At 48.2% G+C, this 18,374-nt stretch overlaps 1 protein-coding gene across 1 annotated transcript in view; it reads left to right on the top strand.

Moving 5' to 3' along the window:
• The window catches only part of MTMR4 (myotubularin related protein 4), a 93,541-nt gene that overhangs the window by 10,019 nt on the left and 65,148 nt on the right, over positions 1 to 18,374 (top strand). The window contains exon 2 of the mRNA XM_075013724.1: positions 2,384 to 2,452. The gene's annotated coding sequence lies outside the window, so the exon portion shown is untranslated. The remainder of the gene's footprint in view (positions 1 to 2,383; positions 2,453 to 18,374) is intronic.

The following is an 18,374-nucleotide window of genomic DNA, read 5'->3' as shown; positions in this document are numbered from 1 at the left end:
TTTGGAAAAATTGGTAAATTAAGCAGTAGTAAGTAACCAGGGCCAGATGGCATTCCTGCAAGAGTACTGATGGAACCTAAATATAAAATTGCAGAACTACTAATTGTGGTATTTAACCAGCTACTGAAATCAGCTTCTCTATCAGGTGACATGAAGGTAGCTAATGTGACCCCAGTTTTTAAAATGGCTCCAGAGGCTATTCTGGTAATTACAGGCTGGTAAGCCTAACTTCACTACCAGGCAAAGTGGTTGAAAACAGTGTAAAGAACACAATTATGAGGCACATAGATGAAGACAATTTGTTGGGAAGGAATCAAAGATTTTCAAAGGGAAATCCTGCCTCATCATTCTAAGAGCATAAGAATGGCCATTTCTGGGTCAGACTAAAGGTCCGTCTAGCGGCCTAGTGCAGTATCCTGTCTGCTGACAGTGGCCAGTGCCAGGTGCCCCAGAGGTGGTGGACCAAAGACAACGATCAAGCGACTTGTCTCCTGGCATCCATCTCCAGCCTCTGACAGAGGCCGGGGACATCATTCCTACTCCCTGGCTAACAGCCTTTTATGGGCCTAACCTCCAGGAATTATCCAGCTCTTTGAACTCTGTTACATAGTCCTAGTCTTCTGTTAGGATTTTTTGAGGTGGCCCATAGTCAAGAGGACAAGGGGAATCCAGTGACTGTAATGTAATTAGATTTCCAAAAAGCCTTTGATAAGGTTTCTCACCAAAGGCGCTTAAGCAAAGTAAACACACTCCCATGGGATAAGAGAGCAGGTCCTTTAATTGATCTAAAAGATAAAAAGATAGGAAACAAAGGGTAGGAATAAATGGTCAGTTTTAAGTCTGGAGAGAGGTAAATAGTGGTTTCCCCCAGGGGTCTGAATAGGGACCTGTCCTGTTTAATGTATTCAGAAGTGTGCTGGGAAAAGGGGTAAAGCGAGGTAGAAAAATAGCAGATGATACAAAATTGCTCAAGACAGTTAAGTCCAAAGTTGACTGTGAAGAGTAACAAAGGGATCTCACAAGAGTGGGTGACTGGCCAGTAAAATGACGGGTGAGATTCAGTATTGATAAATGCAAAGTAAGCTATGTTAGAAAACATAATCCCAACTATATGTATAAAATGATGGGGGTCTAATTTAGCTTGTACCACTTAAGCAAGAGATCCTAGGAGTCTGGATACTGTGTTTTCAGAGAACTATCCACAAAATGTGCTGTGTCAGTCAAAACACCAAATGAAATGCTGGTAACTATTGGGAAGGGGATTGATAATAAGACAGAAAATATTTTATTGCCTCTGTATAAATCCATGGCATGTTCGTATCTTGAATACTGCTTGCAGATGCGTTTGCCACATGTCAGGAAGGAGCTATCAGGAAAGGTACATAAAAGGGCAACAAAAATTATGAGAGTCTGGAACAGTTTCCATCTGAGGAGAGATTTAAAAAGGGGGGGACTTCTGAGCTCAGAGAAGAGATGACTAAGGGAGTGATATAGTAAAGGTCTGTACAGTTGATGTGGAGAGACAAGAAGTCCTGTGGCACTGAGAGTCCATGTTTCTAACAGCTCTTCTTCCCAACTGCTTGTTTGGGTGGATCCTGAGCCACTTCCCCAGCCCAAGCTGCCCTCTTGTCTCCCCAGAAGCTGCTGCGTCATAGCTGCATCAGGTGCTAGTGCCGGAATGAATGAGAGTGGCCTGGCTTTTGTCAAGGGTGGATTGGTGTGGCTGTGTTGTGGGATTCCCAGCAGAATGGCTTGTGATCCATTGGGCTTGCATCCAGACCCATTACGGATGTATCCTGTGTGATCCTGGAGGGCGTAACTCAGTCTCCAATATTGTGAGCACAAGTCTTCTCTTGGGACAGCTTTTTCCTGAGAGAGAGTGCCTCTGGTCTCTCCCCCATAAGGCAAGACCATTCAGACCTCAACTTTGTATTCTACTCCCCTGGTGGGGAGGGACTTGATTTGCGTACAGGGCTGAAGATCCAGAATAAAAGATGACAGAGCTCTTTTGGGGCACCCTTTTTTGAGGAGTGTGCAGTTTTTCTCCATTAGAAATTCATGGACATTTCCTTGCGTGAAAATAAAGAAATGAAATTTAGAACATAAATTATTTTTAACTACAAAAAATTACAGTACCAAATAGAACTGAAATCTTTGTTCTACCTAATCATATGTGATGATCACCTTGGTAGAATCTGAGTGCCTCCCAAGTAATTAAAAAGTAACAACTAATTACAAAAAAATCTACAAAACTCTTCTCTCCCTTCCCTGTGTGCGCTCATTGAGGGAAACTAAGTCAGCGGGGTGGGAATTGCATTTGTTAAAAAATGTTTCTTGCTTCTAACGCAGTTTCTCACTATGACATTTTTACTTCTGTTTGCAGGAAAATGTCAGACTACATAAAATAAGCTTAGAGACACCTACAGCAAGAGAAGAATCGAAGTCTCAAAAGGTACTGCTTAATATGTTTGTTTTTATGCATTATTTTTCCATAAATACATGGACCTAGTAAGTAAATAGGTTCCTAACCCCTGACACTTGGTTCAAAGAGAAGCCCAAAAAACAAATCTACAGAACTTTTTCATCCATATCCCTCTGACGTGCCTGTTCCTTTACATTTCCTCCTGAGGACTGCTCCTGGAGCAGCACTGTTATGCACTGCTTCATGTTATGGGCTAGAACATGGTTTCCCAAACTCGGCGGGTGTGAAGAAATTCCAGGGGGGTCTGAGGTGACCCAGCCCCTGCCATTATTCCCCCCCACCCGAAGAAAGATCTGGCCTTTACCTCTGGCTCTCAGCCCCTGCCATTTTACGTGGGTGACCTGTGCAGCCACTATAAAAAGCGGGCAGCCGGCAAAGACTCACATGGAGCTAGCTGCCTCTGCAAATGAGAGTGAGTGTGGGTTGGTGGGGAGGAGGAAGAGGATGGGGTTAAATGGGGGGCTGGGGGTGCCTGGCTTTGTAGGAGGGCAGGGGAAGGGCACGGGTGGGTGGCTCGCAGGGCTTGTGGGGCTCGGGCAGTTGGCCAGCTTGTGGGACTTGTGGGCCTCAGCAGGGCAGGGCTTGGGTGGCTGGCCCCAGCAGCATGGGGCTTGGGCTGCTCAGGATGGTGGGTAGGCAGCTGGTCCCAGCAATGCGGGGCTCAGGCGGCTGGTGATCAGATGGGTGGATGGCCCCAGTGGCTGGCAGGCGGGCAAGCAGGTGGCTGGCTCTGGTGGCGTGGGGCTCGGGCAGGCAGCTCTGGCAGTGCAGGTCTCAGGCAGGCGGGCGGCTGGTGCAGGCACCTCTGGAGGCTGGCATGGGGCTCAGGCAGCCGGCCAGCTGTGGCTGCACCAGGCAACCACAAGGAGCCGAGAAAAATTATTTGCGCTTATTTTTAATTTAAAATAACATTTTTATATCAAGCTTTTGTGTTTGTTTTAAATTACAAATTGAATTTTTTGTTAACGGGGCGTTGGATGATGGTAAAGAAGTGAGGGGGTGTGAGGGTTTATCAAAAATCAAAAGGGGGATGTGATGCTGAAAAGTGTGGGAACCGCTGGGCTAGAAGCAAATACATACTCCAGCATGGTTGATAGACTTCCCTATTTCATGTGCTTTCCAACCTAATGTCCCCAGCAGTAAAACTAATAATCACTCCTCCCCGTCCCCCATGGGGGAGTACTATTGTGACTCTCCCTTGATGGCTGAGGTAAGTTATCTTTTGCAAGACTGGATTTGGCTTCAAGTGACTGAGTTAATAAAGAATATGTACCTAGAGAAACATCCCTCAACCCACTCTGGCCTCTGCAGGAGAGTCTGTAGGGGTAGGATTTCTCTTCAGAGGATCAGCTGTTTAGCTTATAAATAGTAATGCATTTTGGTGTTTGCCTTGGGCTGCTTTGATTGCTTGTGACTTGTCACAGCCTTTCTTGTACTGCTCTGTCACCCCGGCTGGACGGTGTAACACTGATGTTTGATACAAAAACCAAGTAGTGAAGTTTGTTTTTCCCTTCTGAGCTGTTCAGTTTCTGCGAGTTTAAATTTCCTACATAACAAGTCACTGTCCTGACGCCAGTGCTTTTCTTCTCCTCACTTCTTTTCCACCCTGCCTTGTACCAGGTTTTAAAAGAACGTGGTGGTCGTGTGGGTTCATCTGAAGTGTGACCTCATGGAGGTGCTGTCTGCCTTGTAACCCAGTGTTCTCTCCCCTGTGTTTGATTCCTGAAGATTCACGCCACGTGTGTATTGGCCCATACACCCAGTCCCAGCCTGAGCAGATAAGAAGGCTGTTCCCAGGGAGAGACAAAAGAAGATAGGTGGGGATGGTCACCAGGCTGGGGGCTAGGGCCTGGGAGTGGAGTTAGTCTGGGCTGGGTAAGATGAGGACAGCAGACTGGGAGCAGGAAAGGGGGGTTCAGGGCCAGTGAGCCCTACCCACCAAGAGGAAGAGGGCTGCCTTCCCTCACTCCTGTGCTAACATGGCTTCTATGCTACTCTGTGTATCTGAGAAGCAATAAAACCTTCTACTCTACTGGCCAGCTGAGAGTCTCAGCTGGCTGTGGATGGGGGTGCAGGACTGGGGGCTCCCCCAGGCGCAATCACATGAAGTTACTCTCCAAGGTAGAGTTGGAGCCTGTCGTCTGCCTTTGTTTTTCCCCACAACTGCCAGCCTTGTCCAGGGAGACTGATCTGTCTGTGTCTAGAGCTTCTGGTAGTCCTGTTTGGAGAGGGCTAGGTCCACAGGAAAGTCTACTCTGCTGTTTTTCATTTGACACCAGTTTGTTGGACCGTATTATGCATATCTCATAGAGCTGGAAGGGAACTCGAAAGGTCGTTGAGTCCAGTCCCCTGCACTCACAGCAGGAACCATCACCATCCCTGACACTTTTTTTTAATGTAACCTACGCCAGAACCTGGAAAGGTCCCCTCAAGGATGGAGCTCACAACCCTGGGTTTACAAGGCCAGATTGCTAACCACTGAGCTCTCTCTCCCTCCCTCACAACATACTCAAACCCGGCTGGCTTGAAACCATAGGCCAGATCAAGGGTGCCTTGGCTGGAGGCAAGATTGCACCATGGCTTGCCTTGTGGCTGTTTCCATCATAGACATCTGCAAAGCATATGAATGATCCCCTTCCCACATCTTTATTCCAGTTACTCTTTGAGTTCAGTCTCAAGGTGGGAATTCCACTTTGTAGTCCAGTCATGAGCTTGTTTCCAAGATATGGTTGGAAATAGGGATGTTAATAGTTAACCAGTTAACTGGTAAGTCTCACCCTACACAGATGAGGCTTGCCAATTATGGTTAACCAGCAGGGGCTGGATCAGCCCTCTGCCCGTGAGGCCAGAGTAGCTGCTGGCTGTGGCAGACGGGAGGTTTGGGGGCATCTGCAACGGGGCAGTGGTAGTGGGGGAGGCTGCGTCAGCCCAGCTGGGCTGTAGTGCCCCCTGCCCTGCATTGTGTTTGCAGTTGCCGTGGACAGGGGCGGTTCTGGCCGTGCTGGAACACACCCCACCTGCAGCAGCACAGGTAGGGCCGGGCTGGAGCAGTCCCTGTTTGTGGCTGAGGGGGCCACTCTAGCTCAATCCCTCAAAAAGCTATGTTTTGGTTTGGGATATGAGTTACTTTCAGGATGCTGTTTTTGCATGGGATTTTCTTGCTGTTTGTTGTCTTTTTCTACAGTCTTGAATGTTTTGTTCGGTGTTGGGCTTGAAAGCGGTACCTTGCTCCTCGGAAAGGACATGACAGTGTTAATGTGGTACAGCAAAAGCAGAACAAAACAAATTCCTCCCTGCTTGCAAGGCTGGCCAACCTTGTTGTTGCTTTCTTTTGCAGCTTTGCTCTCATTTTGTTTGAGGACATTTCTTAAGCTGTTTGCTCTGCAGGGGTCATATCTTTAGAGGTGAGAAAGTTATTTGCCTGGATATTAATGTTTTTGAAGGTCTCAGGTTACTGGTCTCTCCCTGAGAGATGTCTTTTTTTATCCTGAGTTGGTGCTTCTTAGGTGCTTTGTTCAGTTATCACTCAAAATATGTTTCTGATTCTCTAAAATGGCTTGGGAACATCTCTTGTCATGTGATTGAGGAAATGACTGGGACGTTTGGAGGGCCTTGTTGGGTTTCATCAGGTGTGGCAGACATTACTTCCGCAGGCCTGGTTTACACTCTACCCTGTTCCCATTGTCATCTGTGCTAAAACAAAACAAACGAAACAGCCAGGACACCCTTGTTCTGCCAGTTCTGTGCTATGCAGTGAGAGCTCTGCCAGAGTTACAAGGTAATTATTTCTTCCTATGATCTGTATGTGCTTAAGTAATTTCCAGACCTTGGGTTTTTTATTTAACTCTGATATTATCCTTGTGCATTTTCTTTAAATGCTGGAATATTTATTAGCCTTAACTACATTTTAATGATTTTTTAGGTGTGAAGATCATAGGATCAGAGGACTGAAGGGAAATCAAGAGATCAGCTAGTCCAGTTCCCTGCAATCATGGCAGGACCAACTACCATTTAAACCGGAGTTTCTTAAAATTTTGATACCCTGGAACACCAAAAAATAGTATATTTTGTGTGGAACACCTATGAAAATTTTCTTTAAAAAAGCCCTGTTTTTCAGACCCCAAAAAAAAAAAAAAACCAAAAAAACCCAAAACAGCAACACGTACAGCAAAAACAAAATTAAGTAATTTAATCAGGTATCATAGCAATGAAGAAGTAACATTGTATCTAGTTTTAATAATAAAAAATATATAGTATCAGTGTATGATTTTAAAAAAAGTGTCAGATACGCCCTGCACACCTGTGAGTTGTTCACGGAACATAGTTTAAGAAACACCAACCTAGACCATCTCTGACAGCTGTTTGTTTAACTCGCTCTTAATTATTTCCCATGATAGAGATTCCATGACCTCCCCAGGCAATTTAGTCCATTATTTAACCACTGTGATGGAGGTTCAGAAGTTTTTCCTAATCTCCAACCTAAACCTCCCTTGCTGCAATTTAATCCCATTGTTTTCTTGTCCTATCATCTGAGGTTAAGGAGAAGAATTTTTCTCCCTCCTCCTTGTAACAACATTTTAGGTACTAGAAGAGTATTATTATATCCCTTCTGTTTTCTCTTTCCACACTAAACAAAATTACTTCTGTCAATCTTCCCTTACAGATCATGTTTTCTAGACTTTCAATAATTTTTCTTCTTCTTCTGTGGACTTCTTCCAGTTTGTCCACATCTTTCTTGAAATGTGGCACCCAGAAGTGGACACGATACTTCAGTGGAGGCCTAATCAGCATGGAGTAGAGTAGAAGTATTACTTCTCATTTCTTTCTTTATAGAACACCTGCTAAGAGAAGCCAGAATTATATTTGCTTTGTTTGCAACATATTTAGCTTGTGGTCTGCCATGACCTCCAGATCTCTTTATGTAGTACTTCTTCTGAGAAAGTAATTTCCCATTTGTGTATGTGAGCAACCGAATGTTCCTTCCTATATGGAGTATTTTCATTAGTCCATATTAAATTTTATCCTGTTTCCCTCAGACCATTTCTCCAATTTGTCCAGATCATTTTGAATTATAACTCAGTCCTCCAAAGCACTTCTCCCAGCTTGGTATCATCCACAAACTTTATAAACGTATGTTGAATAGTCACAGAGAGGAAGCCGTGTTAGTCTATACACTATCAAAACAAAAAGCAGTCAAGAAGCACTTTAAGGACTAGCAAAATAGTTTATTAGGTGAGCTTTCGTGGGACAGACCCACTTCTTCAGACCATAGCCAGACCAGAACAGACTCAATATTTAAGGCACAGAGAACCAAAAACAGTAATCAAGGAGGACAAACCAGAGAAAGATAAAACAACAAAAAGCAGTCAAGTAGCACTTTAAAAAGGTAAAAAGAAAAAGATAATCAAGGTGAGCAAATCAGAGAGTGGAGGGGTGGGGGGGGAGGTCAAGAATTAGATAAAGCCAAGTATGCAGACGAGCCCCTATAGTGACTCAGAAAGTTCCCATCCCGGTTTAAACCATGTGTTAATGTGCCGAATTTGAATATAAAAGCCAGCTTGGCTGCTTCCCTTTGAAGAACGGGGTGTGAAGGTTCTTTTCCAGTAACACACATGCCTTTAGGTCATTAATAGAATGCCCCATTCCATTAAAATGTTGACTAACTGGTTTGTGGATCTGGGGTGTTTTGATGTCTGTTTTGTGCCCATTAACCTTTGTCTAAGGGAGTTAGAAGTCTGTCCAATATACAAAGCATCTGGGCATTGTTGGCACATGATGGCATATATGATGTTAGTAGAGGAGCATGAGAAAGAGCCCGTGATTCTGTGAGTAACTTGGTTAGGTCCAGTGATGGTGTTTCCAGAGAAGATATGTGGACAAAGCTGGCAGCGGGCTTTGTTGTGGGGAAAGGTTCCAGGACTGGTATTCCTGGGGTATAGACTGTGGCTGTTAGTGAGGATCCTCATGAGGTTGGGAGGTTGTCTGTAGGAGAGAGCAGGCATGTCACCCAGGGCCTTGTGGAGTGTGGCATCCTGATTAAGGATAGGTTGTAGGTCTTTAATAATTCGTTGCAGTGGTCTGAGTTGGGGGCTGTAGGTGATGACCAGTGGTGTTTTGTTCTTGGCTTTTTTGGGCCGATCTTGGAGTAGCTGGTCTCTGGGTATTCATCTGGCCCTGTCGATTTGTTTTTTTACTTCTCCTGGTGGGTGATTCAGGTTTATGAATATTTGGTAAAGATCTTGTAGTTTTTGGTTTCTGTCGGTTGGATCAGAGCAAATGTGATTGTATCTAAGAGCTTGACTGTAAACAATGGGTCTAGTTATGTGTGCAGGATGGAAGCTAGAAGGGTGTAGGTAAGTATAGCGATCAGTAGGTTTTTGGTACAGTGTGGTACTGATCAGGCCATCCTTGATCAGTACTGTGGTGTCCAGGAAATGAATCTTTTGCATGTTGTAATCGAGGCATAAGTTGATGGTGGGGTGTAGATTGTTAAAGTCTCTGTGGAATTCTTCTAGAGTCTCTGTACCACACTGTACTGAAAACCTACTGATCGCTATACTTACCTACACCCTTCTAGCTTCCATCCTGCACACATGACTAGATCCATTGTTTACAGTCAAGCTCTTAGATACAATCACATTTGCTCTGATCCAACTGACAGAAACCAAAAACTACAAGATCTTTACCAAATATTCATAAACCTGAATTACCCACCAGGAGAAGTAAAAAAACAAAATCGACAGGGCCAGATGAATTCCCAGAGACCAGCTACTCTAAGATCGGCCCAAAAAAGCCAAGAACAGAACACCACTGGTCATCACCTACAGCCCCCAACTCAGACCACTGCAACGAATTATTAAAGACCTACAACCTATCCTTAATCAGGATGCCACACTCCAGAAGGCCCTGGGTGACATGCCTGTTCTCTCCTACAGACAACCTCCCAACCTCATGAGGATCCTCACGAACAGCCACAGTCTATACCCCAGGAACACCAGTCCTGGAACCTTTCCCTGCAACAAAGCCCGCTGCCAGCTTTGTCCACATATCTTCTCTGGAAACACCATCACTGGACCTAACCAGGTTACTCACAGAATCACGGGCACTTTCTCATGCTCCTCTACTAACATCATATATGCCATCATGTGCCAACAATGCCCAGATGCTTTGTATATTGGACAGACTTCTAACTCCCTTAGACAAAGGGTTAATGGGCACAAAACAGACATCAAAACACCCCAGATCCACAAACCAGTTAGTCAACATTTTAATGGAATGGGGCATTCTATTAATGACCTAAAGGTATGTGTGTTACTGGAAAAGAACTTTCACACCTCATTCTCCAAAGGGAAGCAGCCGAGCTGGCTTTTATATTCAAATTCAGCACATTAACACATGGTTTAAACCGGGACAGGAACTTTCTGAGTCATTATAGGGGCTCATCTGCATACTTGGCTTTATCTAATTCTTGACCTCCCCCCCACCCCTCCACTCTCTGATTTGCTCACCTTGATTATCTTTTTCTGATTTGTCCTCCTTGCTTACTGTTTTTGGTTCTCTGTGCCTTAAATATTGAGTCTGTTCTGGTCTGGCTATGGTCCGAAGAAGTGGGTCTGTCCCACGAAAGCTCACCTAATAAACTGTGTTGCTAGTCTTTAAAGTGCTACTTGGCTGCTTTTTGTTTTTATAAATGCACTCTGCCATTATCTAAATCATTGATGAAGATATTAAACAGAACTGACCCATGTGGAAGCCCACTCCTCATGCCCTTCCAGCACGACTACTACTCTCTGGGCATAGTTATCCAGCCAGGTACGTACCCACCCTATAGCAGCTCCATCTAGCTTGTATGTCCCTTGTTGGTTAATGAGAGGGTTGTGCAAGACTGTATCCAAAGCCTTGCTAAAATCTAGATGTACCACATCACACACTGCCCCCCATCCACAAGGCTTGATAACCCCGTCAAAGAAAGCTGTCAGGTTGGTTTGGCAGGTTTTCTTCATGACAAATCCATGCTGCTATTTGTCACCTTTTTCTCTTCTAGATGTTTGGAAATTGATTCCTTAATTATTTCCTTCGTTATTTTTCCTGGTACAGAAATTAGGCTGGCTTATTTTTAATTCTCTGGTTTGTCTTTATTTCTCTTTTTATAGATGGGCACTATATGGGCCCTTTGCCAGTCTTCTGGAATCTCTCCTGACTTCCACGACTTTTTTAAAGATACTGTCTGAGGGCTCAGGTATCTCCTCAGTCAGCTTCTTGAGTATTGGGCATGGTGGCTACAAACTGGGGAAGTTGTAAGTGCGCTCAGGGGGTGCAAGCCTGTATGTTGGAATCACTGAATCTGCCCCTGAGGTAGTGTGTGGGGTGCATCAGGGCACTGCGTCTATCCTGGAGACAGGGCTGTGCCCTGAGGAGGAGCTCTGTGAACACCCCTAGGCAGGGGAGAGCTCTCTCACAGATGTGGGAAGTCAGCAAGTGTTTTAGACGCTGCTCCCTTTCCACTGAATCCCTTGTCCCTCTGTCGTAGCGCACCAGTGTAGTTCATTACAGTGGAGCAGTGTGCATTGTTTCCTCTGTAACTCTAGGACGGTTGAGCAACCCCAGGCACGCAAGGCGAGTGCTCAGCCCTTCCCATCCCCTCCCATGCAGGCAGGAGCTTGCGCAAAGCCATGCTGCCTTGGATTACCAAAAGACCAACTAATGCTACCAGCCACCACCTAAACCGTAAAGCTCTGAATCTTTATTTACTGATTAATGAGGCTATTGTAAGTAGGACAATTAATGACTTCAAAAAGTATCACCAGCACTTGGACCAGACGCGGAGGTCAAAAGGTCAAATTTTGGCGCTCTGCTGCAGAAAGGTTGCTGACTGCTGCTGAAGGAGAACCCAGGCTTGGCTCCTTGTTGGAGCATTAACCTGTAGTTTTGCTTGTAGGTCTGCTGCAGTCTGTTGCTTCATATAGGGCACATATTGGCATATTCTCTGCTTGCTTTTCTGCCTGCTCCTTCGCTGAAAGAGGCAGTGCGTCGGTGCTGCCAGCCCTGGCTCTGAGTGCCAGACAGCTGGCCGTGTGTGCTTTTTGTGCAGGAGCCCGTCCAATCTATAGTACAATGCAGTGCTGCATTTTTCATACTCAAGGCCCTTCTGTAACCCAGAGAACCTCTGATGACTTCTGGCCAGGGTGGAATCCAGCCAGTAGTGTATCCTGCACATCTGTGTCTGACCTTGCCCTGAGCTGTCAGAAGAATCCTGGGATCTCTGGCATATATTAACCCTTCACTCTGTCTCCCAGCCCCCAACTTGTCCAGGATTTCTGCATTCCTGCTGTGTGCGTGGTTCTGTTATGTTCCTGGTGAAAAGCAGGTGTCTGACAGTCACACCACTCTGCCTCCAGGCGCTCAGTGACCAGCCCTGCGGGGTGAGGACACCTGCTGTATGATGCACAGGAGCAGGTAGTGTGTTGAGTAATGGAATGTACAAACCCTAATGCTCCGTTGCTGCCTCATAAGGTAGTTCTAGCTTGTGTTTTTATAGCAGTCTTCTCTCTCCAGAGGGCTTCAGCTGCCTTGCGAACACTAGACGAAGACAGCCGCTTGCGCAGCCAGTGCATGACGTCTCTGCACACCCATGCCTGGGAAGGGACAATTCAGCTGAGGACTCCTGGGCAAATCCTGCACTTGCACCTCGGGGGTGGGGTGTTATGTTCATAGCTCATGGGTGGCACCATGGGTTTTAAAGTCTCCTCACCAGTACCAAGGAAACTGTATGGGGGCAAACTCACTGCCATGGCATCCCCTGCCAGTTGCTCAGGGAATTAGTTGGCCCTCGTCCCGGAGGCAGGGGGGTTTCAGCAGTCCTTGTCTGGTGCATTCACCAGTGCCATTAACTGTAGCCTTTATCTACCCCCTATGTCAGGGGCAAGCCACAGCAGTGCAAGGGGGGAAGGAAGGGACTCAGCACACCCACTACTCGAAGTCCCATCCCTGGGACCCTCTGGCCGTGGCCTGTCCTGCTCTATTCCTCATCCTCCTCTCCCTTTTACTGTCACTTCCCCGTGCACCTTTTGGGCCTTTCTATCCGGCCAGCAGGCATCAGGCTGGAGCCTCTCCCTGGCTCCCCTGAGTCAACCCGGGACTGTTCTAACTGAGGTGCTTACTCGTACTGGGAGCTGGTCCTGCACCTCTGCTGGTCAGGATCTGATGTGTCCCACTGACCCCGGGCTAAGGGCCAGCAGTCTGGCAGGTGTCCAGCTGAAGCTTTGCCCTTGCTCCCGTCCACCTGTCCACACTGGGACCTGGTTCTGCACCTTCCCTGGCCAGGACCTAACTCACCCAGCTGCTTATATGTAGGATGACCAGCCATCCCGTTTCAGCCGGGAGTGTCTCTTTTTTAGCTCCTGGGAGAGTTTCCCAATTTTTTTAAAAAACAGGCTAATTGTCCCGTGTGTTGCAAAGCAGGGACCTGACTTTTAAAGAGACAGCTCCGTGAGCAGCAGGGACTGTCTGTTTAAAGAGCTGGCTGGAGAGGTGTTTGGGCTCTTCAAATGGATTGATTGTTTAAACATGCTGTTGCCAGCAGCCCCCGGGTGATGGGTGGTGGGCTTGAAGGAGGGGTTCAGCAGCCAGAGTTAGGCTGCATGGCTGCTGTGCACTCTTTGCTCGCGCTGCCTGAGAGAGAGCCAGAGAAAGCTGGGTCTCAGTTCCCCCCACAAACATAGCTGTCAGGTAATAGGACTGGGATAGAGACGGCATGGCCCTATGGCAGGGAACAGTGCCAGGGGCTGGAGCTGTGAGGGTGTTGTGCTTAGCCTGGTAGCCCCCAAGCAACACAAAAAGGCAAGTCTATGGTGTAAAGGGCGTCTGGGCCCAGGCCAGGAGTTAGATGGGGGATCATCAGTTTGGACGTGTCCCATGAAGGATGGGGGTCAGGGGTCAGGAGGAAGCAGAGGCAGGAAGAAGGGGACAAGGAAGCTGAATCATGGAGGAGGGCTGGGAGGATTGGATTAACTTGCCTGGCGGCCAGGGCTACTAGATTTTGTGGGGGCCCCTAGGATCTGGGGTGAGCATAAAAATCATGGGTGCTCTAGGCTGCGCCACAAGGCTGGGATGTGAGACGGGTGAGGGTGCTCCAGCTAGGAGCGTGTGCTCTGCAGTTGGGCCTGGGAGGAGGGGGTTGGAGTGCAGCAGGAGCGTGCGCCAGGCTGGGACCCAGGCGTTTGGAGAGGGGGGCTCAGCCTGGCTCACTGTTGGATGGGGGACAAAGGGGGCAAGTGCCTAGGACCCAAGGCAGTTTAAAATGGCCTCAGAGTCCCAGACCCTTTTAAATTGCTCAGGCAGGTGTGGCAGGTGGAAAACCCCCTTCCCCCTTGGGGAGGCGAACTCCCTACTCCATTCTCTCTGTCTGTGCCTTCCCTCAAAGGCCAGAGCCACAGCCCCCCACCCGTCGAGAGGAGGTGGGAAAAGGGGACGTGGTGGGACAAATAGGATGGGGGAAGGAGTTTGGCTGCTCCGCTCTGCACAGGTGTTCACGGTCTAGAAGGGAAAGAATTCTTTAAGAAACATTCTTTAGGAGCTTGTAGCCATCTGAAACTGATCGTTATTTTTTTTTTTTTTTTTTTAAAAAAGCACCATATTACTTTCCTGATTGACGCGTGGTTAATTAAAAGCTGGAAGAACTTTCCCATAGACCCTGTTTATTTGACTTTTCAATTAGAGTTGCTTTTCCAGATAAGTGATTTCCATCAAGTTTTACCATTTGTTTGGAAAGAGTTGTTAGAACCTTTAGACTGCAAACCTTATCTTAATCTGGCCTTGCCCCGGGGAATGGGAGAGCTAGGTAGGCCAGGACTCCAGAGGGCAGGAAGGGGTGGCCCACAGGCAGCAAGTAGGAGACAAACAGGGAGGGACCATGTGGCTTAGGCCTGGGCATCTCTGGGGTGGAGAGCGGCAGCTGTGCCCAGTGGTTAGATGGCACATCAGGTCACTGTTTGGGAGAGAGAAACCCAGTGGGAGACTGCAGGAGGCAGCATCAGGGCGGGGGGTGAGGATTTCCAAGCTTTTCAGTGCTGTACCTCTCACGGGGGCTTATAAGTTACAAGCTCTGGAAATGCTGTTTCCAGAGTGGGGTATTAGAATGTAGGTCAGTTGAATGCAGACTGGTGGCAGGCTGGAAGGTTTGGCGTTGGGCTTGGCATACTGTGTGTGGCTCCAAGAGGGCGTGTTGTACTGTATTGAATACCTGGGGTATTGAAAGGTGTCAGGTGTGCAATGGGGACAGCAGAGCTGACTTTGGAGGCCCTTTTGTTCAGACCTCAAATCGAGCTGTCACTTCTGGGAGTGAGTGTGTTTTTTCGTATTTGTCAGCATGCCTGGCTGTGAGCTGAAGAGGGTGCGGCCGCTGAAGGCTAGTAATTGTGTGTGCACACTGCAGCTGCCACTGCTTTGGAGGCTGTTACGCTTATGCGTGTCCTTTCTGTTTAGAAAGGTATTGGGCACATGGGGAAGAAGTGCCCTGATGCTTTTTGGCGGGATGGTTCAGCTGGTGCAGATGTGGAAGGGAACCGCAAGTACTAAGAGAAACACGGCACTGCCCACCTCTCTGCTGCAGCGGAGCACTGCTTGTGCAATAAGTGCCTTTTTATCACAGACCAGCTCAAAGGGCAATGCCAAATTGATAGCTGCCTGCAGAAACTCAGAAGCCATTCAGGTGCTAAAATAGGGTTCTTGGAAATAGCTGGAGCGTGGTAACTCAGAAGCCATTCAGGTGCTAAAATAGGGTTCTTGGAAATAGCTGGAGCGTGGTTTGAGCCATTTAACACACAACAGCTCACGGTTGTGCCAAACGGACGGAACCACGAGCCAGAAATGTGATTTATTTACTTGAGCAGCGAATATGGAAATGTATAAAGTGCCTTTCTTCAGCTTCCGCGCAATGTTGCCGTTGTGTGCGGGGGCGATAGAATCGGTTGTTGGCTGTAGACTAGCAAGTACCTTTTAGAAGAGGTGTTCGACAGTGCCCAGCAACTGAGTGATAGGCCAGGACTCCAGAGGGCAGGAAGGGGTGGCCCCAACATTGAGTGATGTTCCTATGCTTGCCTATTTATAGAAATAAAGGAGCAGAATTGGCACCTTGCGAGGTATGTCCATCAGTTTGGTCGCAGGGGTAGGAGGCAGAGAGGAGGTGGACTAAAATGGCAGTGCCCCATTCGGTTCTGATGTAACGTGTCACTTCATGTTTACTGGACTTAGTCCCCTCCACCGTTCGGATCTCCCAGTGTGGTTTGGGTTGATTCTCTGGCTGTGATTGGAGGGTTCTGGATCTCTTTCTCTGCCCTGGGAAGCACAGCGTTGACAAGATCCTAGTTTGGAGGATCAATCAGGGAGGCTACTAAGCATTGAGGTAGCTGAAGATCACACCATTCAAACAAGTCCAGCACCTCATAGGATGAGCAGAATGTTCTGCTAACCGTCTCCCAGACTTCCTGTAGAATTAGCCAGCCAGAGTGCCTCTGCCTTGCTGTGTGGTACCAGAGGCTGGTACTGGACATGCCCCCTAACCTGCATTTGTTAGGACAGCTGCTGGCACCCCTGAGCTGAATAACTGCCATTCAGATATTTCCGATCAGACTCTTGTTCCCAGAGGCCGGTCAAGTCCTGAATCTCAGCATGGTACCGGGGGAAGAATGAGACAGGACTGCTCAGTTCTCAGGAGTGTGACAGAGGTTTGTGAATTCCACAAGTGCTGGAATCACAAAAGAGAGCACCGCTGTGCATGCCAGCATTTCGATGGGATAGGGAGGTGACCTTTGGGCAGTTTGGCTCCAGAGAAGTACAGAAGTAAGCAGGATAACTGGTAACCAGCTAAGTAGCTAGGGACAGCAGTAAGAGGGCTTGTCCAGTATGTGTGCATGGGCTCAGGATGGGGATGCATGCACATCTGATCGTCTGTGGGGAAACTCATCCCACAGCTCAGTGAACCCACTTGCAAAGTGGGTTGATACAGTAGATGGTTCCCAACCAAGCTATTGTAAGGAGGCCAGGCACTGTCATACAAAGTACCTCACCTAGACCTGCAGCAAATGTCAAGTGTGGAAAAGCCCTAAAATAGCTTGTAACCGCCCATGGGAAGAGAAAGTCCCTTGGCCCTAGAAGCAGAAGTGTCTGTTAAGCTGTTAAATCCATTTTCTGGGGGTTTTTGCACCTTTTGTTATACAGCACCACTGCAGTGCCTGTAGCGGAAGAGCTTGGAGAGAAAGCAGCTTTATCTTGGGCCGATGTGGGTGCTTTTCTTCTGGCTAGGGTCCCTCTGACAGGGGAAGTGGTAATGCCACAGTTCTGACCCTGATGCTCTGATAGGAGAATTGTAGGCGTCAGAGGCTGAAATCCTGGATTAGGTCAGCTGGAAAGCCCCAGCATTTTCCTGTGCCCTGGCAGTGCCCATCTGCTCGTTCTAAGCGCGAGTCGTGCAGGTTGCTTAGGGCAAGGTGGAAGCGGAGTTCCTGAAGCAGCTCCTTGCTCACTGCGACATCTTCACTCCAGCAAGCTCCAGTCCTGAAGGTGAAGTCAGCCCAGTCACTCTTGGTCAGAGTGCGCAGAGGCAGGTGATGTGCGCTGGGGAGACACAGGGGGAGTTTGAGCTGGATTGGTTGATCTGTTCCATAAACCTCAATGGATGATAGTGTCTGTGCATCAGTGGGCAATTTAGGGGGCAGCTCCAGAGAAGGAGAGCTGCTGCTGACTCAGCTGTGAGAGAGCGGGGAAGGCTGGGCAGCTGGCTGTAGGGTTGTGTGTTGTGGCAGGTAGGAGCACTGGTTGTGTGATTTAGGGGAGGGAAGTATGCGTATTTGGCCTGCAATGCAGGGTGTGTTTGAGTGCTGGGAATGGGAGCAAGTGCTGGAAAGATGTCCTGCAGTCATTGGGGATGAGCAAAGAAATGATGAGGGGTTGTGCCCTGATTTGAATTTGCAGCTGCTTGTTTGTTGGAAGCCAGGCATATGCCAGCATGCAAATGACCTCTCCCCCTGCCCTTTGCCATGAGGTATCTGTTTGCCTTGCAGGTCTGCTTAGGCTTCTTCTGCCACCACTCCTTCCCTCTCCTCTAGCCCAGCGGTTCCCAAACTTTTCAGCATCACGCCCCCTCTTTTGATTTTTGAGAAACCCTCACCCCACACCTCTTCTTTACCATCATCCAACCCCCTTCAACAAACAATTCAATTTGTAATTTAAAATAAACACAGGAACTTGACAGAAAAATGTAATTTAAAATTAAAAATAAGCACAAATAGATTTGACCCCTTACGGGTGCCTGGTGCAACCCCTCCTGGCCAGCTGTCCGAGTTGCCTGTGCCAGCCACCCGCCTGAGGCCTGCACTGCCAGAGTCACCTGCCCAAGCCCCACACTGCTGGGGCCAGCCACCCCCTCACCCACCAGCCGCCCACTCTAGCTGCTGGACAGCCACCTGAGCCGCCTGCCTAAGTCCTACACCACCCGGGCCAGCCACCTGGCCGCCAGTCTGAGCCGCCCAAGCCCTGTGCTACTGGAGCCAGCCGCCTGCCCGCCAGCCCAAGCTGCCTGAGCCCCGTGATACTGGAGCCAGCCACCAGCCTGAGCCACTTGAGCCCAGCAATGCCGGGGCCAGCCGCCTAAGCCCCATGAATCGTGTCAGCTAGCTAGCCGCCTGAGCCCTCCCACGGGGTGTACTCACTTACTGGCACCAACAGTCAGTCTAGACCCTGGTTTCCCAAACTGAGGGGAGTGCCCCGTGGGAGGCACATCTCTCCTAGACCTAACACCAGAGCATTCAGGTGAGGTGCTGTATTGTCTGAAGCTCGTATTACAAGTGTGAAAAAGGTCCTTCTTTCTGAGCAAGACCTCTTTAAGAAATGAGCC

Source organism: Carettochelys insculpta, chromosome 19 (genome assembly GCF_033958435.1).
Source record: "Carettochelys insculpta isolate YL-2023 chromosome 19, ASM3395843v1, whole genome shotgun sequence".
NCBI lineage: Eukaryota > Metazoa > Chordata > Testudines > Carettochelyidae > Carettochelys > Carettochelys insculpta.
The sequence above is the reverse complement of the archived record's forward strand: the minus strand, read 5'-3'. Positions and strand labels throughout refer to the sequence as shown.